This window comes from Rattus norvegicus, chromosome 8 (assembly GCF_021556685.1).
Source record: "Rattus norvegicus strain SHRSP/BbbUtx chromosome 8, alternate assembly SHRSP_T2T, whole genome shotgun sequence".
In the NCBI taxonomy this organism is placed as follows: domain Eukaryota; kingdom Metazoa; phylum Chordata; class Mammalia; order Rodentia; family Muridae; genus Rattus; species Rattus norvegicus.
Window position 1 is genome coordinate 60,741,192 of NC_141541.1, and position 15,554 is coordinate 60,756,745.

General features: G+C 40.3%; 1 long non-coding RNA gene across 1 annotated transcript in view; it reads right to left on the bottom strand.

The window, feature by feature from the left end:
- The window catches only part of LOC148004131 (uncharacterized), an 876,089-nt gene extending 866,439 nt beyond the window's left edge, over positions 1–9,650 (bottom strand). The window contains exon 1 of the long non-coding RNA XR_015627266.1: positions 9,391–9,650. This is a non-coding gene — a long non-coding RNA (uncharacterized LOC148004131). The remainder of the gene's footprint in view (positions 1–9,390) is intronic.
- Positions 9,651–15,554: the final 5,904 nt, after the last annotated feature.

Genomic DNA, 15,554 nt, shown 5'->3' on the forward strand with positions numbered 1-15,554 from the left:
GAGAAGAAGCTGCCTTGGAGGCAATGAAGTTTCTAAATATTGGATATAAAAGATGTAGAGGATATGGAAAGAGTTGGGTCATAAGCCAGGCTGGAGAGGCTGCCTGGGAAGGATGTTGGACAGTGTGATTGAGGTCAAAGGAGCTGGAAGTCAGAGGGGAGGAAGTTCATGATTAAGACTATTCAAGTTGCTGCTATGTTTACTGAATATCCAAGCCCGAAGAACAAAATATATTCAGGGCAGGAAAATGCCTTCTCACTGTCTATTTAAGCAAAGTCTGACAGTCCAGCAGGGAGCCATCAGAGATCTAATGTTAGAGCCATCAGTGGTCTAATGAATGTCGAGGCCATTTCATTAACACATAAACCCCATTGATTTCTAAGGCTTCTAGCAAGTTGAACCACATTAATATCCCACAGCTTCTGATCTCGAGGATTCAGGGAATACCAACCAGGGCAATGGTTTTGTTCCCATATACCCTCCAAAAAAGAATGAAGAAAAAATGTGTAGCAAAAACAGTCAATTAGAGATGCTGTGAGTATGTGGGCTGTGGCCATGAAGAGAGCCACCAGATGCAACAGCTGCTTGATTACAAATGATGAGCATAACTCGCTTTCCTTAATGCGTAGAGAAGTTAAATAAGGAAGCTGAATCACAAAATTGCCCATGAGAAATTAGTTAGGCAGGAAGTGCTAACCTCCTTAGCCTGTAATGCTAAGCCTGTTCTGCAAATCCACATCATTATGTCCTTGACTGCCTGAAGCTTGGTTTCCACCCTTGTCATTCCACTGACATCGCAGTTCCAAAGGTCGCCAGTGACTTCCTAATAGTCACATTCAGCATGCTTTCCTTCTTTCTTTTTTACTGCCTCAAATTCTTTTGAAACTCTAAATACGACCGAGTGACTACGGTGTTCAGAGATGTAGATGGTTTCTAGTAGGCTATTATTAATTCTAGTTTTTGACAATTTTGCTTTTTAGCTTTTCATGCCATACGGATGTTCTCCCAAGAGTGAAGCTAACCCCCATCTTCCAGGGGATCCAAGGCAAGGTGTGGGGTGGGAGCAGGCAGCAGAAAGCCCCTTGATACGGACAGCACTGGGAAGCAACAGCTACACAGATCCTGGATAGACAGTGTTACAGCTCCTCCAAGGATCTCCAGACCCAAGGGGATATCGGTAAAGTTCATTAGGCCTGGCCAACTGGCCTGTGCTGTAACTATCTAGGCCTGTCATTATATTATACATTATATATACAGTTCCATGCATATATTAGCAAATGATTATGGCTCTAGCTTATAATTTTTTAGTTATAAAAATGGCAAGCAGCTTATGCACTTAACATTGTTGTCTCCTGAACTAATGGGGCTAAATGAAGAAAGAGCACCAATTCCACAGGCAAGTGCCACAAACGTATCTTGCCCCAAACAGTGAATGGTGGACAGAACTTGAGAGACTTTCTGATTTTGTCCAATTTTTAGGACTGGAATTCCTTTCCAAAGTGGCAATGGAGCAAAAAGAGGTCCCTAATTGGTTAAAGCTATCTCTACATCTTTAACTTTCCATACTAAAGAGCCTGTGCCCCCTAGTGCAATGGCCAGAGACCTGACATACAGAGTCATTATAGAGGGCTCGATGGCTCACACATCACCCTGTAACAGTGCAGAAGTTAATCCACTCTAAGTTAATTAAAAATTTACTTTCAAATTCTGTAGCCACCATCTAGGCCTTCAAGAATGAAGGGCTTGCTTTAGATGGAACTGAAGTTCATAAGTTTGGCCTGGTTTTATTAAGCAAGCTGTCTGTCATCTTAATTCCAAGATCTCTTTTCCTCTATCAAGATATCATGCAATAGAATTCCTAACCGTTATCAATAGAAATGGATTTCTAAAGAAATATAGTCATCCTTCCTGTAGATATATTTTCCTCTGTCTTGGGAGCCCCTGGAATCGTGGCTCAAGTTGTGCAGTAAGTTAGCTGATGTGAAACCCAAGCTCAGCCACTTGTCTCCTGGATTACTCAAGCCTTTTCCTTAGCCTCCCCACACCTCCAGCCCCTCATCTGGCAAATGAATAGAAATATCAGCCAGCTTACTAGGAAAATGAAATGAGATCATTTGTGAAAACATAGACACATATCTCATGCACAGAAAACATCAATGTGCCAGCTATTGCATCGAGTCGAATTAGCTTCCATGTTCTGATTTCTTCCATTGTTGCAGACGGAGTGGAGAGAAATAAATAGAAAATCCTATGGGGATTGGGAGTATATTAAAAATTCAAAGTTATGCATAACACTGTGAGCCAGAAACCTTAAAAAGCACACGTTTTGATTTTTTTTCAGAATTTCTCTGTGCATATGCATATGGATATGCATACCTGCTGGCTCATATGCAGTTGAGCAATTCCTTTTTAACTTGCTCTTGTGTTATCCCTTCTCAGTTAGAAAGTATTCCACATAATTGGTCATAAAGCCATTTTTCTCCTCCCAAGGTTCAGGGATCATTGTAGAAACAGGAGAGGAAAGAGTACAAGAGCCAGAGGTAATGAGTGGATGACTTCAAGGAACTGTTATCTTGTGGTAACAGCCTGGAGGCTGTACATCTAAACTCACAGTTTTTGGGAAAATTTCCAGGTTAGACCACATCCCAACAAGGAGAAGGAAACTGGGCACACACTCCCACTCCTAGTCATGAAGCTATTAGCCATACTTAGCTTCTGCAGGAAAGAGAGACAGTAGAGTGTAGTGGATAAGTGATAAGTGGATCACTCTTTAGTGGAAAATTACGTCCAAGAATATTTTGGCAAGATTAATTGGTCCTGAAGGATTTAACAAACCGAAGAGGACTCAAAATTGGGTGGGTTAGGGAATAGAGATAGATCTTGGGAGAGTTGGGTGCTGAATATTATCAAAGCATGGTGTATGAAATTCTTAAATAATTTTTAAAATGATCAAAATACATCCCTAACATTTCATTAAAATCTAATGTTGAAAGAGATTATACATGTAATTCCATGAATATTCTAATCATAAATTATGATTTATTTGATGGGAACAGTAAATAATTTAAGAAATCACTACTTCTGTTTTCTCTTAAATCATGAAATCTGACCCGTGGATCCCGGCCCGCAGCAGCTCTCTGCTCCCAGACCCCGTGAGAGAGAGACCCAACCGCCAGGTCAGGTGGGCACTCCTGAGGCTGCAGAGCGGAAGAGACCACCAACACTGCTCACCCCTGCCCACATCCCTGGCCCAAGAGGAAACTGTATAAGGCCTCTGGGCTCCCGTGGGGTAGGGCCCAGGAGCGGCAGGACCCCTGCCTGAGACACCACCGGAACCTGAAGGAAACAGACCGGATAAACAGTTCTCTGCACCCAAATCCCGTGGGAGGGAGAGCTAAACCTTCAGAGAGGCAGACAAGCCTGGGAAACCAGAAGAAACTGCTCTCTGCACACACATCTCGGACGCCAGAGGAAAAAGCCAAAGACCATCTGGAACCCTGGTGCACTGAAGCTCCTGGAAGGGGTGGCACAGGTCTTCCTGGTTGCTGCCGCTGCAGAGAGCCCATGGGCAGCACCCCACGAGCGAACTTGAGCCTTGGGACCACAGGTAAGACCAAATTTTCTGCTGCAAGAAAGCTGCCTGGTGAACTCAAGACACAGGCCCACAGGAACAGCTGAAGACCTGTAGAGAGGAAAAACTACACGCCCGAAAGCAGAACACTCTGTCCCCATAACTGACTGAAAGAGAGGAAAACAGGTCTACAGCACTCCTGACACACAGGCTTATAGGACAGTCTAGCCACTGTCAGAAATAGCAGAACAAAGTAACACTAGAGATAATCTGATGGCGAGAGGCAAGCGCAGGAACCCAAGCAACAGAAACCAAGACTACATGGCACCATTGGAGCCCAATTCTCCCATCAAAACAAACATGGAATATCCAAACACACCAGAAAAGCAAGATCTAGTTTCAAAATCATTTTTGATCATGATGCTGGAGGACTTCAAGAAAGACGTGAAGAACTCCCTTAGAGAACAAGTAGAAGTCTACAGAGAGGAATCGCAAAAATGCCTGAAAGAATTCCAGGAAAACATAAATAAACAAGTAGAAGCCCATAGAGAGGAGACACAAAAATCCCTGAAAGAATTCCAGGAAAACATAAATAAACAAGTAGAAGCCCATAGAGAGGAGACACAAAAATCCCTGAAAGAATTCCAGGAAAACACAATCAAACAGTTGAAGGAATTAAAAATGGAAATAGAAGCAATCAAGAAAGAACACATGGAAACAACCCTGGATATAGAAAACCAAAAGAAGAGACAAGGAGCTGTAGATACAAGCTTCACCAACAGAATACAAGAGATGGAAGAGAGAATCTCAGGAGCAGAAGATTCCATAGAAATCATTGACTCAACTGTCAAAGATAATGTAAAGCAGAAAAAGCTACTGGTCCAAAACATACAGGAAATCCAGGACTCAATGAGAAGATCAAACCTAAGGATAATAGGTATAGAAGAGAGTGAAGACTCCCAGCTCAAAGGACCAGTAAATATCTTCAACAAAATCATAGAAGAAAACTTCCCTAACCTAAAAAAAGAGATACCCATAGACATACAAGAAGCCTACAGAACTCCAAATAGATTGGACCAGAAAAGAAACACCTCCCGTCACATAATTGTCAAAACATCAAACGCACAAAATAAAGAAAGAATATTAAAAGCAGTAAGGGAAAAAGGTCAAATAACATATAAAGGCAGACCTATCAGAATCACACCAGACTTCTCGCCAGAAACTATGAAGGCCAGAAGATCCTGGACTGATGTCATACAGACCCTAAGAGAACACAAATGCCAGCCCAGGTTACTGTATCCAGCAAAACTCTCAATTAACATTGATGGAGAAACCAAGATATTTCATGACAAAACCAAATTTACACAATATCTTTCTACAAATCCAGCACTACAAAGGATAATAAATGGTAAAGCCCAACATAAGGAGGCAAGCTATACCCTAGAAGAAGCAAGAAACTAATCGTCTTGGCAACAAAACAAAGAGAATGAAAGCACACAAACATAACCTCACATCCAAATATGAATATAACGGGAAGCAATAATCACTATTCCTTAATATCTCTCAATATCAATGGCCTCAACTCCCCAATAAATAGACATAGATTAACAAACTGGATACGCTACGAGGACCCTGCATTCTGCTGCCTACAGGAAACACACCTCAGAGACAAAGACAGACACTACCTCAGAGTGAAAGGCTGGAAAACAACTTTCCAAGCAAATGGTCAGAAGAAGCAAGCTGGAGTAGCCATTCTAATATCAAATAAAATCAATTTCCAACTAAAAGTCATCAAAAAAGATAAGGAAGGACACTTCATATTCATCAAAGGAAAAATCCACCAAGATGAACTCTCAATCCTAAATATCTATGCCCCAAATACAAGGGCACCTACATACGTAAAAGAAACCTTACTAAAGCTCAAAACACACATTGCACCTCACACAATAATAGTGGGAGATTTCAACACCCCACTCTCATCAATGGACAGATCATGGAAACAGAAATTAAACAGTGATGTCGACAGACTAAGAGAAGTCATAAAAAAAAAAAAAAAAGAGAAGTCATGAGCCAAATGGACTTAACGGATATTTATAGAACATTCTATCCTAAAGCAAAAGGATATACCTTCTTCTCAGCTCCTCATGGTACTTTCTCCAAAATTGACCATATAATTGGTCAAAAAACGGGCCTCAACAGGTACAGAAAGATAGAAATAATCCCATGCGTGCTATCGGACCACCACGGCCTAAAACTGGTCTTCAATAAAAATAAGGGAAGAATGCCCACATATACGTGGAAATTGAACAATGCTCTACTCAATGATAACCTGGTCAAGGAAGAAATAAAGAAAGAAATTAAAAACTTTTTAGAATTTAATGAAAATGAAGGTACAACATACCCAAACTTATGGGACACAATGAAAGCTGTGCTAAGAGTAAAACTCACAGCGCTGAGTGCCTGCAGAAAGAAACAGGAAAGAGCATATGTCAGCAGCTTGAAAGCACACCTAAAAGCTCTAGAACAAAAAGAAGCAAATACACCCAGGAGGAGTAGAAGGCAGGAAATAATCAAACTCAGAGCTGAAATCAACCAAGTAGAAACAAAAAGGACCATAGAAAGAATCAACAGAACCAAAAGTTGGTTCTTTGAGAAAATCAACAAGATAGATAAACCCTTAGCCAGACTAACGAGAGGACACAGAGAGTGCGTCCAAATTAACAAAATCAGAAATGAAAAGGGAGACATAACTACAGATTCAGAGGAAATTCAAAAAATCATCAGATCTTACTACAAAAACCTATATTCAACAAAACTTGAAAATCTTCAAGAAATGGACAATTTCCTAGACAGATACCAGGTATCGAAGTTAAATCAGGAACAGATAAACCAGTTAAACAACCCCATAACTCCTAAGGAAATAGAATCAGTCATTAAAGGTCTCCCAACCAAAAAGAGCCCAGGTCCAGACGGGTTTAGTGCAGAATTCTATCAAACCTTCATAGAAGACCTCATACCAATATTATCCAAACTATTCCACAAAATTGAAACAGATGGAGCCCTACCGAATTCCTTCTACGAAGCCACAATTACTCTTATACCTAAACCACACAAAGACACCACAAAGAAAGAGAACTTCAGACCAATTTCCCTTATGAATATCGACGCAAAAATACTCAATAAAATTCTGGCAAACCGAATTCAAGAGCACATCAAAACAATCATCCACCATGATCAAGTAGGCTTCATCCCAGGCATGCAGGGATGGTTTAATATACGGAAAACCATCAACGTGATCCATTATATAAACAAACTGAAAGAACAGAACCACATGATCATTTCATTAGATGCTGAGAAAGCATTTGACAAAATTCAACACCCCTTCATGATAAAAGTCCTGGAAAGAATAGGAATTCAAGGCCCATACCTAAACATAGTAAAAGCCATATACAGCAAACCAGTTGCTAACATTAAACTAAATGGAGAGAAACTTGAAGCAATCCCACTAAAATCAGGGACTAGACAAAGCTGCCCACTCTCTCCCTACTTATTCAATATAGTTCTTGAAGTTCTAGCCAGAGCAATCAGACAACAAAAGGAGATCAAGGGGATACAGATCGGAAAAGAAGAGGTCAAAATATCACTATTTGCAGATGACATGATAGTATATTTAAGTGATCCCAAAAGTTCCACCAGAGAACTACTAAAGCTGATAAACAACTTCAGCAAAGTGGCTGGGTATAAAATTAACTCAAATAAATCAGTTGCCTTCCTCTATACAAAAGAGAAACAAGCCGAGAAAGAAATTAGGGAAACGACACCCTTCATAATAGACCCAAATAATATAAAGTACATCGGTGTGACTTTAACCAAGCAAGTAAAAGATCTGTACAATAAGAACTTCAAGACACTGAGGAAAGAAATTGAAGAAGACCTCAGAAGATGGAAAGATCTCCCATGCTCATGGATTGGCAGGATTAATATAGTAAAAATGGCCATTTTACCAAAAGCAATCTACAGATTCAATGCAATCCCCATCAAAATACCAATCCAATTCTTCAAAGAGTTAGACAGAACAATTTGCAAATTCATCTGGAATAACAAAAAACCCAGGATAGCTAAAGCTATCCTCAACAATAAAAGGACTTCAGGGGGTATCACTATCCCTGAACTCAAGAAGTATTACAGAGCAATAGTGATAAAAACTGCATGGTATTGGTACAGAGACAGACAGATAGACCAATGGAATAGAATTGAAGACCCAGAAATGAACCCACACACCTATGGTCACTTGATTTTTGACAAAGGAGCCAAAACCATCCAATGGAAAAAAGATAGCATTTTCAGCAAATGGTGCTGGTTCAACTGGAGGGCAACATGTAGAAGAATGCAGATCGATCCATCCTTATCTCCCTGTACAAAGCTTAAGTCCAAGTGGATCAAGGACCTCCACATCAAACCAGACACACTCAAACTAATAGAAGAAAAACTAGGGAAGCATCTGGAACACATGGGCACTGGAAAAAATTTCCTGAACAAAACACCAATGGCTTATGCTCTAAGATCAAGAATCGACAAATGGGATCTCATAAAACTGCAAAGCTTCTGTAAGGCAAAGGACACTGTGGTTAGGACAAAATGGCAACCAACAGATTGGGAAAAGATCTTTACCAATCCTACAACAGATAGAGGCCTTATATCCAAAATATACAAAGAACTCAAGAAGTTAGATCGCAGGGAAACAAATAACCCTATTAAAAAATGGGGTTCAGGGCTAAACAAAGAATTCACAGCTGAGGAATGCCGAATGGCTGAGAAACACCTAAAGAAATGTTCAACATCTTTAGCCATAAGGGAAATGCAAATCAAAACAATCCTGAGATTTCACCTCACACCAGTGAGAATGGCTAAGATCAAAAACTCAGGTGACAGCAGATGCTGGCGAGGAAGTGGAGAAAGAGGAACACTCCTCCATTGTTGGTGGGATTGCAGACTGGTAAAACCATTCTGGAAATCAGTCTGGAGGTTCCTCAGAAAATTGGACATTGAACTGCCTGAGGAGCCAGCTATACCTCTCTTGGGCATATACCCAAAAGATGCCTCAACATATAAAAGAATCACGTGCTCCACTATGTTCATCGCAGCCTTATTTATAATAGCCAGAAACTGGAAAAAACCCAGATGCCCTTCAACAGAGGAATGGATACAGAAAATGTGGTACATCTACACAATGGAATATTACTCAGCTATCAAAAACAACGAGTTTATGAAATTCGTAGGCAAATGGTTGGAACTGGAAAATATCATCCTGAGTGAGCTAACCCAATCACAGAAAGACATACATGGTATGCACTCATTGATAAGTGGCTATTAGCCCAAATGCTTGAATTACCTTAGATCCCTAGAACAAACGAAACTCAAGACGGATGATCAAAATGTGAATGCTTCACTCCTTCTTTAAATGAGGAAAAAGAATACCCTTGGCAGGGAAGGGAGAGGCAAAGATTAAAACAGAGACTGAAGGAACACCCATTCAGAGCCTGACCCACATGTGGCCCATACATATACAGCCACCCAATTAGACAAGATGGATGAAGCAAAGAAGTGCAGACTGACAGGAGCCGGATGTAGATCGTTCCTGAGAGACACAGCCAGAATACAGCAAATACAGAGGCGAATGCCAGCAGCAAACCACTGAACTGAGAATAGGTCCCCCATTGAAGGAATCAGAGAAAGAACTGGAAGAGCTTGAAGGGGCTCGAGACCCCAAAAGTACAACAATGTCAAGCAACCAGAGCTTCCAGGGACTAAGCCACTACCTAAAGACTATACATGGACTGACCCTGGACTCTGACCCCATAGGTAGCAATGAATATCCTAGTAAGAGCACCAGTGGAAGGGGAAGCCCTGGATCCTGCTAAGACTGAACCCCCAGTGAACTAGACTATGGGGGGAGGGCGGCAATGGGGGGAGGGTTGGGAGTGGAACACCATAAGGAAGGGGAGGGGGGAGGGGAATGTTTGCCCGGAAACCGGGAAAGGGAATAACACTTGAAATGTATATAAGAAATACTCAAGTTAATAAAAAAAATCATGAAATCTTTGCCATCAAAGTTACTTTTGAGCTTTGTGGTCAATACTGAGAGAGTAAAGAAAAAATTACCTTTCTGTGTCTTTTTATATCTATCCATTTCCCCACACTTGGAAGTTGCAGGCTTCCCACTTCCTCCGACAGGCATTACACAAGCAACATTAAACTCCAATTCTGGAGCCATGTGTGGAATGAAATCTAGAAAGAAAAAAATCTCTAAGGCATGTTACCCACAGAGTAATGCAAAATCAATGGAGAGTGACTTCCTTAGAAACATCTGGTCAACTTCCAACACTCCTTGTCATGGTTTTAAGACAATGGGGACCTTTAATCCTAACCTTTCTAATGATTTAAAGAGTGTACACTGGGCCTGTGATGGCTAAGTTTTGTTGTCAAACTTGACTGGAATTTAGAATTATCTAGTACCTACAAACACCTCTAGGCATGTCTGTAAGGATTCTTTCAGAGATTAATTAAGGAAAGAAGACTCTATAAACTCTAGACTGATTAAAAAGGGAAACTTAGCCCTGCCTTCTGACTGGATATAAAGAGACCAGCCACATGTCCTTCTACCATGTCAGACTGCATTCCTCTTAAACCACAAGCCAATGTACCTCTTCTTTAAGTTGCTTTTGTTAGATATTTAGTTGTGGCAGTGTGACAGGTAACTGAGGCCCGTACATTCTGCCTTTTGCTTGTCCCCTTTCTAAATACTGTATTGAAGTTCTTGAAATAGGCAAATGACTTTCATTTGCAAAGTCTGTTTTGTCACTTTCATTCTATTTTAATGAATATTCTCGAGGACCTCCTAGTTGTAAGGCATTCACTAAGTGCTCTGAGGAGAAAGGAAAAAAAAAAAAAGCAAACATCAAAGGTAACCAAGAAGGGTTCTTTGCCCTTGAAGAATTTAAAATCTTGTAGAAAGCAATAGGACGCATGAACAAATAACTCCAACGGGGGCAAAATAAAATGAGTTTTAACAAATGTGTTGTACTAAATGACCAAAATAAAGAAATATATTTCACCAAAGAGAGGTCAGATTGGAGCTAAGCCCGGAAGGATTTTAATAAGGGGAAGCGGAAGAAAAAGGCAGAGAAACCATTATTAAGTTCCTGCTAGGCATTTTAACTCTGAGTCTGGGAAAACATCAAAGGCATTTGTGTACGTTATTGTATTTAATCCTGAAATAGCACACTTTAACTAGGTATCCTTAGTGTTTGGCTGACAGAGAACAACAGTCATCAGTTAAGTTCAAGCCTGTATACAACAGTTCTGGGATTTAAATAGGACTGTGGTCACATGTCGGCCTTAAGATTTTTCAGACACAGAACAGCACATGAAGAGACATGAAGGCACAAGGTGCGTGGAGGGCTCAGAAAGTTGCTTTTACTATTTGGTCAGCATATTGTATCTTTAAATGAAAACAACAAAGGACCCTGTGGTAGCAGCAGCACCTTTTACCCTGAAAGGGAGCAAAGATGCGTCTCTTTCAGGTAAGTAACAAATGAATCTCCAGATCTAAAGTGCCAATATATACAGGCTTACTTCTTCATCATCCCTAGTGTATTTAAGTGTTGGGCATAAGCATATAAGCTGCCACAAAGTTCTTGGTCATGTCTCATCTTTGTATAATTTCTATCATCCAAGTTGAGCCTAGTGAGAACTAGGGGCTCCTCTACAGTAGCGGTAATTTGTTGCTGATTTATATCATCTGCCATGTGTCCTCTTGATCACAAAATCCACCGCTGATCCAGTGACTCTGTAGGGGAGTCATCTGCTAAGCAAGGACCAGGTACAGCTGTTAGCCTTGTGTAGCTGTAACATCTACTCGGCATTTATACAAGCCAGTATAGCCATAGGAAAGAGAATGTAGACAACTCAGGCTCTCTTGCCTTCTGAGCTTTGACCTTTAAGTTGCATACTCCATATGTGACCCCTAGGTCCCAGCCAGATCTAAGACTGTGCATTACTCACCATACTCTAACATTGCCTTCCTATGTGCCCAAGAGGAAGGAAATAAAGAATCTATGAATGATTTCTAGTATATAAAACAATAGCAATTCATAACAATATAATTTATTTGTTTGAATATTTATTATTTACAAATATATATTGTATGTTATGTAGATTGGCTCTCTCATAATGGTAGTGCATTGGATTTATAATATGCTATATAATTGTATTTACATACAACTATATAATATGTAAATTGCATAAATTACTATACATTTTTATATATTATGTATAAATTATCAAATTTAATATATTAACATTACATATAATTATATATGCTATGAATTAGCATATACATATATCACATGCCTATTATATATGATATACAATATGTGCCAGAGTAGAAAATTCATAATCAACATAGGTACGTTAGTAATAAATGAGAGGCAGAGGAAAGTTTAAAGAGTTTATTTCTATTCCTTTTATAGCTCTTCAAAAATATTATTCATAATTTCAGTAATATCCATACTTGGAATAATAATGTTTTAAATTGACAATGGTAGCTCACAGTAATTTTTAAATAGCTATTGATTGAAAAGGGCAAGATGTCTGTTCAAGGACATAGAATAGAAAATTGACAACTGAGGATGTGGCAGATGTTAATATAAGACGTTGTATGAAATAAATTTCTAGTTCCATGTACTACTCTCCACTTTCACTCAGGTGTTTTGACAGAACTGATATATTAGTCAGGGTTCTTTGAAGAGATGGAACCAATAAATATATTAAAAGGAGATTTGTTAGAGTGCCTTACAGAATGTGGTCCAGATAATTCAACAATGGTTGCCTCACACTGGAGATACCAACAGCTCTTCAGGAATCCTCCTAGTCTTTGGAACTGGATTAGGACTGCTGAACTGGGTGAGGATTCTCAGTGACAAATGACCAGGAACCTGGACTGACCAATGAAGGACAACCTATAGCACAGATGCCACTACCGGGCCTTAGTCTTTAAGTCTATGGAAAACAAGAGCCTTCACATGTTTTTTTAAAGCATTTTCTTTTCATCAAGGGTCTACCCTAAAAGTCTCTTTGTAGATCTGAAGAAAATCAATAACAGGACAGGCTCCTGAGTCTTTAGACACCAAATCCAGGAAGAAGGGCAGATGGAGATGAAGCATGAGAGAGCTGGCTGGGGACTATGGCAGAGTGTGGGATAGCATTGCAACCCTGGGAGGAGATTCTGGGGAATTACCATAGATGACCAAAGATAAGCAGAGACAGAAAGTCAAAGCCCAAATACCATGGAAGGAACCAGGTCTTCTGCTCAGTCTATTGCTGTGGCTGTCTCTCATGATAACATTAATGATGACAAGCCTAGCAGATAGTACATGTCATGTTTCACAGGAGAAAGGTTAGCAGTCCTCTTAACCATGAAGATGGCTGGGCTGAGCAATGGCCAGAGATTACTACTAGCCAGTTCATGGTGTCAGAAACACAACTAGAGAAGCAGTAGAGAGGGGTAGGGGTGAAGGAGAAGCACTAACAGAAAAGAAAATAAAAATGGGAGTGAAAATTTTCTATACAGTATTTCTAGTACACCAAGTCCACAACCCATCCTAAGGCCTAAGGGAACCACAAGCTACCATGCAAACACACTACCATAATTTTACACACTCACAGTTATTACATGAGTAGGCTAAGCCTGACAAAGTATTTCTACAGAAACAAGGTTGGTCAGAAGGTACAAAGAAAAGAGTAAGCCCTCCCAATTACATAGCTGCTGGTATGGTGGGACAGTGTTCACTGCCCAAGGCACTGTGATAAGTCAGGCTGTGTAGACCAGAGCCTGAGACAGAGAATGTGGTGCAGATGATATACTGAGCTTCAGGGGACAATCCATTAACAAGTGAACTAAGCAGAGGCAATCAGAGTGAAGATCCAATGTCATTGGCTAATAACCCCAGGGAAATTCTGACTTTGGTGTTGTTCACAATGATGGATAGGGCTCTGGGTCACATTATACCATAAAGTGTATATTTCCAAAGACAAGAAACTTCATATTGGTTATATATTGGCTATAAGCTATCCTTGTGGTGGGGGTCTTAGCTTCCCAAGCCAGGTGACACCCACCATGGAGAGCAATTTTTGAGAGAAAGGGCAGCTGTGACCCTTAACTGCTCTGGTAGTTGGCTGTGAAAACTTGACTAAGATGAAGGCCCCAGCTACTCCATCACAAACAACAACAACAATGATGATGATGATGACAACAACAATAAAACAAAATCCAAGCCTCTGTCACTTCCTAGGCAATTTGTAGAAATAATCATACTCTACTGCCTCTCAAAGTACGCAAGGTTCTCCTGGATGATCCAGTAGGTCTGATGCCTTTATTTGCAGCACATCAAGAGCAGGCTTGTCTTGTCCATCTTAAGAGTCACAACCCTCCATGATGGCCTGCCCTGTGGACTTTGACTTTCTCCAGCCAGTACGTAACTAACTAAACCACCTCTTTGTACTTAGTCCTTTACTTTGTGTCTGTTTCCCTAATGGATCATGGAACACTGACACAGCTAACATTCATCACTTTTTAACTGTGCTGCCCAGTGAAGTGACTCTATCCCCAGAACCTAGTAAGTCATGGGAAAGAGGAATGGTGAAAGCTGGCTTGACCCTGTTAGCATCCATTAAGTCAAGGGCCACATAGGACATGCTCAACCAACAGGAAGGAATGCATTTATTCTTGATCCGTGAGCTCATGTGAGGAAGAGAGGGACTGCTTTGTTCTTGCTTTTGACTAGTCTGCCTGCAGGCAGCCAAAACACATAAGGACATCTCTCTGTTGAATGTAGCACAGATCGCTCATTTGCTGGCAACTTACTTTATACGCTTCCAGAAATAAACCAGTGACTTCCCAGTTTCATTAAACATTAGAATAAAACAGCGATACCTTTGAAGTTCTTAATGCTTCCTTTGCATCCTGTATTGTATTTAAACCAACAGTATGGCAAGTGATGCAAAACGTGACTGCTTTCTGCTTGAGACTTAGTTATCATTGCTAATCTTCCTTGGTAACCCAGTTGGATGTAGAATCACCTGTGAGGGTGTCTCCTAAATGAACTGAGGATGGAAGACCCACTTTGGATGTACGTGGCATTGCCATAGACTGAGATCTTACACTGAATGAAAGGGGACATAAAAGCAAACAAGCCAAGTGCCAGCATTCTCCTCTGTCTTGTTTTTGCACACAGAGGCATTATTATCTGCCTCCTGCTCTCACTGCCATATCTTATCCAGCACAATGGATCATGGACCAAACTTAAAGTCCAAATGATCTTCTGTTCTTAAGTTAACTTTTCTCAGGAAATTTGTTGCAACAAAAGAATAATTAATACACTCGGTGTGGAAAATGTAAAGATGAACAACTTGGTGTTTCATCTGGAAACATCCTAAAAAGAGCAGAATTTCTAGTGGCATCATTGTTAAACCAGGTAATGTGAGGATTTCACATGATCCTGGATGCAATATAAATAACATCGATTTCTGCTCTCTGAACTTTGGGCACTATTCAAAAACTCAAGTTGAGACAATGGGGGAGCACAGAGAGATTGGTAGCAAGACAGAAATGGGCTGGAGATATGGCTCAGGAGTTAGAAGGAAGCTTCCATTCTTAAGTTGGATTCCCAGCACCCATGCCAGGCACCTCACAACATCCTATATTTGTATAACTCCAGGTCCTTGGGATCTGCACCATCTCCTAGGATCCTTAAACACTCACAAACATGACATTTGCTCACACAAACATATACAGGTATGCATAAAAGATAAAACTAAAGGCAAAGAGGTATTTATACTCATATAAAGACAGCTAAAATAGAGGGAAATTTAATCACCATCTCTGACTGGAAATAGGAGTATATTAAAAGATGAAATTTTAGAG